The following is an 8,397-nucleotide window of genomic DNA, read 5'->3' as shown; positions in this document are numbered from 1 at the left end:
TTTTAAACAAAGTGCACTGTTTGTCCAATTGTTACAAAGCTCGCAGGATATGTTTTGTAATAACGTTTGACCACATGTGTGAAATTACTTTGAAGTAGCTGTTGAGAAACTGTTGGTAGAAGACTTTGTACCTTTATTGGAAGTCGCTTTGGATAAAAAGCGTCACCTAAATGACATGTAATGTACTGAGGCTGGGACTGAGGCTGTGATTGGGGAAGGACAAAATCTGCTAGTGGCAGCGCCCTAAATAGTATTTTTGAAAGTAACACTTCCAAAACTGCTGGATGGATTTTTATTTAGTCACTTGAACAAAACTTGCCACAGCCACAAGGCATTGGCATCTGTTTGTTTTTTGGCATGAGGGCTATGACAACTCTTTTAAGGAACAGAACTGTAAACACACCAGATAACCATGATTACAGGAACTGCAACAACATGTTTGAATATTTGAGAAAAATGTAATTCTATTCTGTACATGCAATGTAACCAAAAGCAGTAAAAAAGGTTATGAGCAATATAGGAAATCGAAATGCACTTATTTTCCAGATAAAACTCAGGCTAAAAGTTCTGATTAGCAGTACAGTATTCTGTTCTGTACATCTAGATGTTAGTTACAAAATAGGTAGGCATGATTTATTCATGACTGCAATGTTTTATTCTCCTGATAGCAGACTATGATCAATCTCAATGTTGTTTGGGTCAAATTATTTACGAGGTAGCAGATGCTGTGTACTTTCTGTCCTTGACCAGGTACACACAGCTTTCACATGTGCTGTACACAACATAGCTGACAGTGATATGACTCATTCCACGAGTGTGACTGACTACAAGATACATAGGCTACCTAGAAAATATATTGACTTTACTTCCTTCAACAGCAAACACCAGATTCAACTAGATAGATGAGTTTTCCATGTAGAGTAATGGCTGGAATAAAGTGAAGAAGTAAAGAGGTGAACAGCAGGCCAAGGTGGGATAAGTGAGAATCACTATTCTGTGCCTTTGTAGTGTGTGTGTGTGCACTGACAAAGCCAAGCCTGTCTAAGTAATGTCATGCTCTCCAGTCAGCATTAGGCCTCTAATTAACCAGGACCAGCCAAAAAACTCTCCATTTGGGATGCAGAGGTAAACACTGCAGGTTCTTACACAATGGTTGTATTTCAAACTCAATTTCCAGTCTTAATGTGAAAGAGGGCTCAACTCTGAAACACCCCACAATAAACAGAAAAACATGATGCAGTTGTATAATGTATTTAGTAATTTTTGGTATTACTAATTACTTTTTGCGTCATGAGGATGCACTGCTCACTGATGATGACAAAGGTATATTTTCATAGCATGTGATTTAAAATTCAATTCCTTTGCAATAACATTCTACCAGGTTTGGTTACTTAGACTTCCTTGTGAACTTGCCATCCCCAGTTCCATTAGCATGGTTGTGTAGTCTGCTTCGTTTGACAACAACCCAAGGGAAGCCGGCTCATTCAATAGGGCTTATAATATGTAGAGTGTGTGTGTGTGTGTTGATGGCTGTGTTATGTGCATAGATATCCAGCCCATAGACAGCTCTACATACATCCATACCATACAGGTTTCCAACAAAACCTTTAGTAAAAGTCACATTTTAACCTATTTTAAAATGAAATAGAATCTTACATTCAAAAACTTTTTCAACCAACACACAAACTTGCTGACACTGGCCTACATGGTGTCACTTCGTTGTTGTGGTGACACCTGCACTACTGCAGCTCAACCACCCACTATCTCTATTCAAACTGGTTTCCTGTCACCTGAACAATATCATTATCCTCTGTCAAAAATTGTTGTTACTCTAGCTCACTGTGACAATGTACATTTCTCTCTTAAAACATTCAAGCCACTGAGAGAAGTAGTGATATGAAAAAAAATGTTCATAGTTAATTAATGTACATACATAAAAAATACTTGAAATGTTTCTTGGGAGATCTCAGAAAATTATTCAGTTTCATTATAGTTTAATTTACTAGAATCTGTCCCATTTTAATTACCAGTAAGGATAATTTTAGACCCTATTAAAAGCTACATGCTTTGAGCCAATAAGGCCATGAAGGGCGAGTCTTGTTCTTCTATCTGTGTTTGGGTTTAAATGTGCTAGACAGCAGAGACACGGTAAGAGCAGAGAGACACTTGAGATGTCTATCAGATCTCCAACAGGCTGTTGCTTCTGCTGGTATCTTCTGCTGGTACCTGGTTCATACAAGTTTTTGTCAACTTTAGTCCTTAAAAACGGACAAAGTTATTATTGTAGGGGATTTTAATATTAATGTGGACAATGAGAATTATAGCCTTGGTACTGCGTTTATCTCTCAATTAGATTCTATTGGCTTCTCTCAAAATGTTTATAAACCGACTCACCGTTTTAACCACACCCTCGATCTTGTTCAGGTTTATGGTGTTGAAATTTAACATTTAATAGTGTTCCCACAGAATCCCTTTTTATCTGACCCGTTTGATAACTTTTTAGTTTATAGTGCTGAACTACACACCATTAGGCAAAAACTTCTATACAAGATGTCAATCTGATAGTGCTGTAGCTAAATTTAAGGATGTGATTCCATCAGCTTTTAATTCATTACCAAGTCACAAAGTTACGGAGGACTCCTATGCTAATTTCAGTCCCTCCTTAATTGAAGCAGCTTACAGAGTACGGTCTAGACCTGCTCTTTTATGAAAAGCGCAGTGAGATAACTGTAAAAAATAAAAAAATAAGGTTTGCGGCTGCTGATAGCACCATTATTATGCATCACTTGTAATTAATCTAGTAATTAATACATTTTTTGTATTAATACATTTTATTTGTAAAGCACCTTTCATTGTTAAAAGCAATATCCAAGTGCTACAGAGTAAAACAAGATTAACAAGAAGTTTAAAAACAGGAGCAGCTAACTTCCTGTGAGCGACATGCTGGAGTAGTCGCATTTTTATACGCTCCCAACCTATTCATCTTTAACTTCCTCTACAGTTCAGCCAAAGCACTACAACTAGCCATTGATATCTAACTATATTCGGCAGCACTTCGCCACGTCAAAAGGATGTCCGACAGGTCGAGGAGCAAAAGAAGTATGACTTGCTGTCAAGTGCCATGGTATCCATGCTAACGGCTATGCTAGGTGCGCACAAGACTTTGCTCCTGGCTGAATTCAACACAGCGTTTATCAAATTTGAGGCAAAACTAGATAACATCCAGACCACTATATTGAATCACCAACAGCATCTTTTGTCACTGGACACATTTGCCAACCTCACAAGCTAGGACATGAGAACCGTACAGTTCGCGACCCATGGAGGACTGAAGCTGCCTGGCAATGTTGCGGCTACCTTTAAACTGCCCATAGAGCTGGTTGTTGCTAACTTCATGCCCACATGGTGGGCTAAGGTACATTGATGGCTCTCGGCAGGCCTCCTTTAGCACCCAGCCTGCCAGAGTATGCTAGCCCCCTGCCTCAATGTGTATGGACCTGGTAAGAAGATTTGTGGCTGTACCAACATTACTTCAAGCTTCTTATGGCTGTTTGCATATTTGCATTCCATACTTTAAAGGCAACCTCCCTGCCCTTATTACACAAAGCGGTGGCTTGCAAATTAATTTCTGACTTTACTTGCCTTTATCTGACGTTGCTAGCTGACCCATTTAAATTGATCCTTTGCCGGGCCTTGACGTGGCCCCCGTAGGCCTCTCATAGTCAAGGCAACATATATCTGCAGTGTTTGATTATAGTTAAACTATGCTTCTCCTGTTCAAAGTTGTAGCAGCAACGCAAAAACCCATTTTGTTTTTGCAAGATCAGGTGGTATTTCAGTAAACTCTCGCAAACTGACGCTTTTTTACACGCCCTGCTGACTCATGTTAAGGCTTATCAGTACTGCAAACTTGTCTTTCTGCTTTTCCACAGTGTCTTCATTTTTGTATTTAATTTTATAACTGCCCATATAACACTACCTCTGTTTTTCCTTCCGTTCTTTGACAAGACAGCTGTACCTTATGCAGATAATTTTTTTCTCTCTCTCTATTCTCTTTCTTTCTTTTTTCCCCATGTGCACCGCACCTACCCTCGTATGGAGTTCTTCCACCTAGATAACAGGCTGCTCTCCAAGATTAAATGACTACCACAGTATCGTAATATCAGATCATCTAGACAGCGCTTTTTTAAATCTGGGGATGAAGTTCAAAGGCACCTCATACTTAATTTCTGCCATTAGAGCTAGCCCAGGCATGATCCACACTGACCCTGTCAACATTAATGAAATATTTGCCAAATTCTATGCTGAACTGTATGTCTCTGATTGCCCTCCCATTGCAGATGACACACTTAATGATATAACCTTCCCCAATAGACGTTGAAATCATGAATGACTTGGGTGGTCTTATAACTTCTGCAGAGGTTCAAGGAGCCATTAACTTTATTATTGCATGTTAATATGGATAATAGCAAAAATGCAAATACATTTATTGAGCATGAAATAGGTTTTAGTTTGCTCAAACAAAATCTATTTTTGCAAACTGATTAAGGGAGGAAAGTCACCATGCCTAAATGTGATATCAAATTGAAGAATTAAGTTTTTTTAAATATAGCTGCAAAATTCTGAAAGTTTTTGTGCATACTAAAGTCCTCAAACACTGGTTTGTAAAATGTAAATGAAAGCATGAAATTCAAGATGGCTGACTTCCTGTCAGGTGAAAAAAAGATTAAAACAATGTTCCCACTAAATTTTGTGAAGTTCAACCCTTTTCGAACCATGACGTGCATTAGGGAGTGCTATGGAGCTTGCTGACAATGCCCAAGCCAAATCACTACATAGCTTTGCAATTTTCGCCAGGTGAGACATGTTCAAATTTGAGTGAGTTTTTGAGAATTATAAAGGCCTCAAAAATGTGACTGCGCAAATTATAATCCTAGCAGACCGTTGGGCACCTTCGTGCTTGGGCCCTAAAAATGGGAAAAGAACGGCACTCAGTCAGCGGAGTCGCTGATTTAATTATTTCTTGGCATCAATTATACAGGCAAATAATTTGTCACAGAAAAGAACCACAGGATTCCATCCTTTAAGACAGAGAGAAAGGGAGAAAAGAGGGAAAATTAGCTCCTAAAAGCAATTCATTTGAAACAAGACTCAGTTGAAACCCAGTACATGGCTGGACTGTGTATGGTCAATGTGCTAAATTGTGGTGCACGGATATTCACTGTGGTCTAGAATATGCGTGTGAAGGATATCCAGGATGTCAAACTGACTCAGCAGCATAAACAGTATACCTTCAGAATCTAACGTAGGATAGAAGTGTTACTTAATGACATGCTGTACTCTGAAATGAAAACACACAGTGCGAAGGTCAAAGTTTAAGATGAAAACATGGACTAACTCTAACACCCAAAAAACAAGTTCAGGTTTATTTTAATGTCCACAGTGCCATGGTTAGCATTGCTAAGCCTTCATCTCCTCCTTATATGTTTATATAAAATGGTGACCTAATTTAGAAAATGAACATCATGCTGTATTGAAGAAGGCTTGAAAACATAATGATATCATAAATTCATTATGAAAATGTTTACTGAGGTAATAAATCAAGGGAGAAGTATGCTTATTTTTCCAAAGACTTCCGTGGAAACAGACTTCTATTAGGAGCCAGTGGAGTCGCCCTCTGCTGGAAATTGGCTAGAATGCAGGCTTAAGGAACTTCCGCATTGCCTTTGCTTTTCAGGCCCAGACACTTTGTCCATTATTTTTACAGCCCACGGTTTGAAATGTGGTAGGAAACCGGACGTAACCACTCAGAGAATGTACAAACTCTACGCATAAAGGTCACAGCTGGTCATCTTCAAACCATTTTATCAAATGATCTGCAAACATACACTGGTCTAACGTTGGTGTGAGGTAATAATGGTAAAGGTAATACTTAATTTACAGCAGTTGAAGTAAAGGTCATGAGTGAAAAATGTACATTGAGTCATGAAAAATACTCCTCCGTGTCCATTACACACAATGAGTGTCAGCAGATTGAGAGAAAACCTTAGTCAGAGTGCGCGCGCGCGCGCGCACACACACACACACACACACACACCCCTCCCCCGTGCTTTGAGCCTCTTGGTTCTTGACTGAAGCGCTTTGGCTTCCTCCTCTGGTGCTCCACTTCCTCCCCAGATGGTTCTACTCTCTGGAAGCTTACTCATCTCAGCAAAGCTCAGGCCTTTAAAGCCTTCCATTGGAACGTGTGACATCAACACAACTGTTTATATTTTATGTAATAAATGACAGACAGAAAGATTTATTAGAAAAAAATAAAGATTATTCAATAAATACTTGAGGTATAGTTTTTAACAAATTAGTTTTAATGTATTAACAATAACATTTTTCTTGCTGTCCTTTCAGCACAAAAATTCAACATCATCATTAACATCTCTACAATTACAGCCTGCACTAGCAACAGGAATCAGGCATCCAATTAAAAAGGCAGGAACCTCTGTGTGTGTGTGTGTGTGTGTGTGTGTGTGTGTGTGTGTGTGTGTGTGTGTGTGTGTGTGTGTGTGTGTGTGTGTGTGTGTGTGTGTGTGTGTGTGTGTGTGTGTGTGTGTCTGTCTGGTTGTCTTGTATCTCGAGAACAGGGCTGGGTTTTAAAAAACAATTTTCCGATTTAAGGGCATTTTCACACCAACAGCCTTTAGTTCGGTTGAATCGAACTAAAGTTTATTTGCCCCGCTGGTGCGGTTCGTTTGGGCAGGTGGGAACGCGCCAATCAAACTCTGGTGCGCACCAAAAGCAGACCAAACAAGCGTACCAAGACCTGCTTGAAGAGGTGGTTTCGGTACGCTGTCAATTGAACTCTGGAACTGCTCGTTTGTGGTGAGACCGTGATCCTGAATCAAACGACACCAACTATACAAACTCTGTAAAGTCTGAGCTACTGTCTCCTGTAGTCAGATGTGTGGAGCAGCAAACTGTAGCAACTTGCAGTGTTTCTATTAAAGAAATAGACTGCGGTCAAGCTCGCCGTCCGTCACTCGTATCTCTGTAGTCCGCAAACCAGAGCAAAGTCTCAGTGACCAGAGCAGATGTAGCAATGTCTCTCACGAAACAATGTCTGATTATTTTAATGAAATGAGCTGGTTTGACCACTAGAGAACCTTCTTCCTATATTTACTTTCTTGCTCCCGCCCCCAGACATATCAGATCAATAAGAGGGCTGGACATTTCTGCCTAATTTGAATTGACGCAATTTGGTACGCTTGGATTTTTCCAGGTGTGAAACAAACCAAACCAAACCAACCAAAGGCAAAATCGCTCCAAGTTTAATAACTCATCAACTGATACAGACTAAAGCAAACAAACTACAGGTGTGAAAACGCTCTAAATCTATTTTTAATTGAATGATTCAAAATCGATTCACAAAATGCATCTATCTTTGTCTGTGTCATATGAAATTAGAATACCTAAGACCTATGCTAGCTTGTTGTAAGGGGGTTAAATAACCCTCCTAAGTCAGGCTATATTTTGGTGAGGGAAAAACTGTCATGGCCATTTTCAAAGGGGTCAGACATCTGAACGTAATGTCACTAAATACTAACTGTAGAGTCTGTGAGTATTTTTATTTAACTCCATGCATTAACGTTTAACTTTATAAGATGACATTATTTTTTACAGTCTATGGTTCTTGCAGAGCGGGTTAAACATCATCAACAGATTTGCAACTCCAGAGACTACCCTACATGCAAATGATAAGGCTCTCCAGCACGCTCTCGGGCTCTCAAGCACGTTGCGCACATTTCTCCAGCCGCTCTAGGCGCTGTATATGAATATATACAATGGAGTAACTTAATCTTAACTCTTTAAATATTATTACCAACATGAGGAAAGCCTGGATTAAAGGACTTCAAATGTTTCAACAAATGACAATACAGCAGGTAGGAAACCAGTTAAAAGAGAGATCTAGAGCATCTTGCGATAGGATCATATCAGCTGCAATGCCAGATCGGGTTAGGGGTGTAAAGTGGGGTTGCCCCTTACCTACTATACCCTCATACTTCCGTTGCCCTTGCTTGGATCCCTCCTATCTTTGAAAACTTCATTTTGATCTCAACTACACACCTGCAATGTTATGTAATTGTTTTTTGCATGATTGTGACGCTATTGCGGTGAAATACAGGCAGACACACACACAGACACAAAAGGTAAAAAAAAGCAATACCAGCATCACAGCTGGTGAATACAGAAAGTGATACTAATCCACCATAAAAGAACAACTCTTCATACAATTTATGCATGTACTTTATACAACTCTTCAACTCTTCCCCGGGAACACTGCAGGGAACATTTTCCTTCTTAAAGCCCATGTTGCAAGTTAACCACCACTGTTGATTATTGGGT

The 8,397-nt window shown here is 39.5% G+C and overlaps 1 protein-coding gene across 2 annotated transcripts in view; it reads right to left on the bottom strand.

Moving 5' to 3' along the window:
- The window catches only part of cblb (Cbl proto-oncogene B, E3 ubiquitin protein ligase), a 140,108-nt gene that overhangs the window by 55,840 nt on the left and 75,871 nt on the right, over positions 1-8,397 (bottom strand). The window lies entirely within an intron of this gene.

This window comes from Etheostoma spectabile, chromosome 13 (genome assembly GCF_008692095.1).
Source record: "Etheostoma spectabile isolate EspeVRDwgs_2016 chromosome 13, UIUC_Espe_1.0, whole genome shotgun sequence".
In the NCBI taxonomy this organism is placed as follows: domain Eukaryota; kingdom Metazoa; phylum Chordata; class Actinopteri; order Perciformes; family Percidae; genus Etheostoma; species Etheostoma spectabile.
Note: the sequence above shows the minus strand (reverse complement) of the source record. Positions and strands in the feature narration are given on the sequence as shown.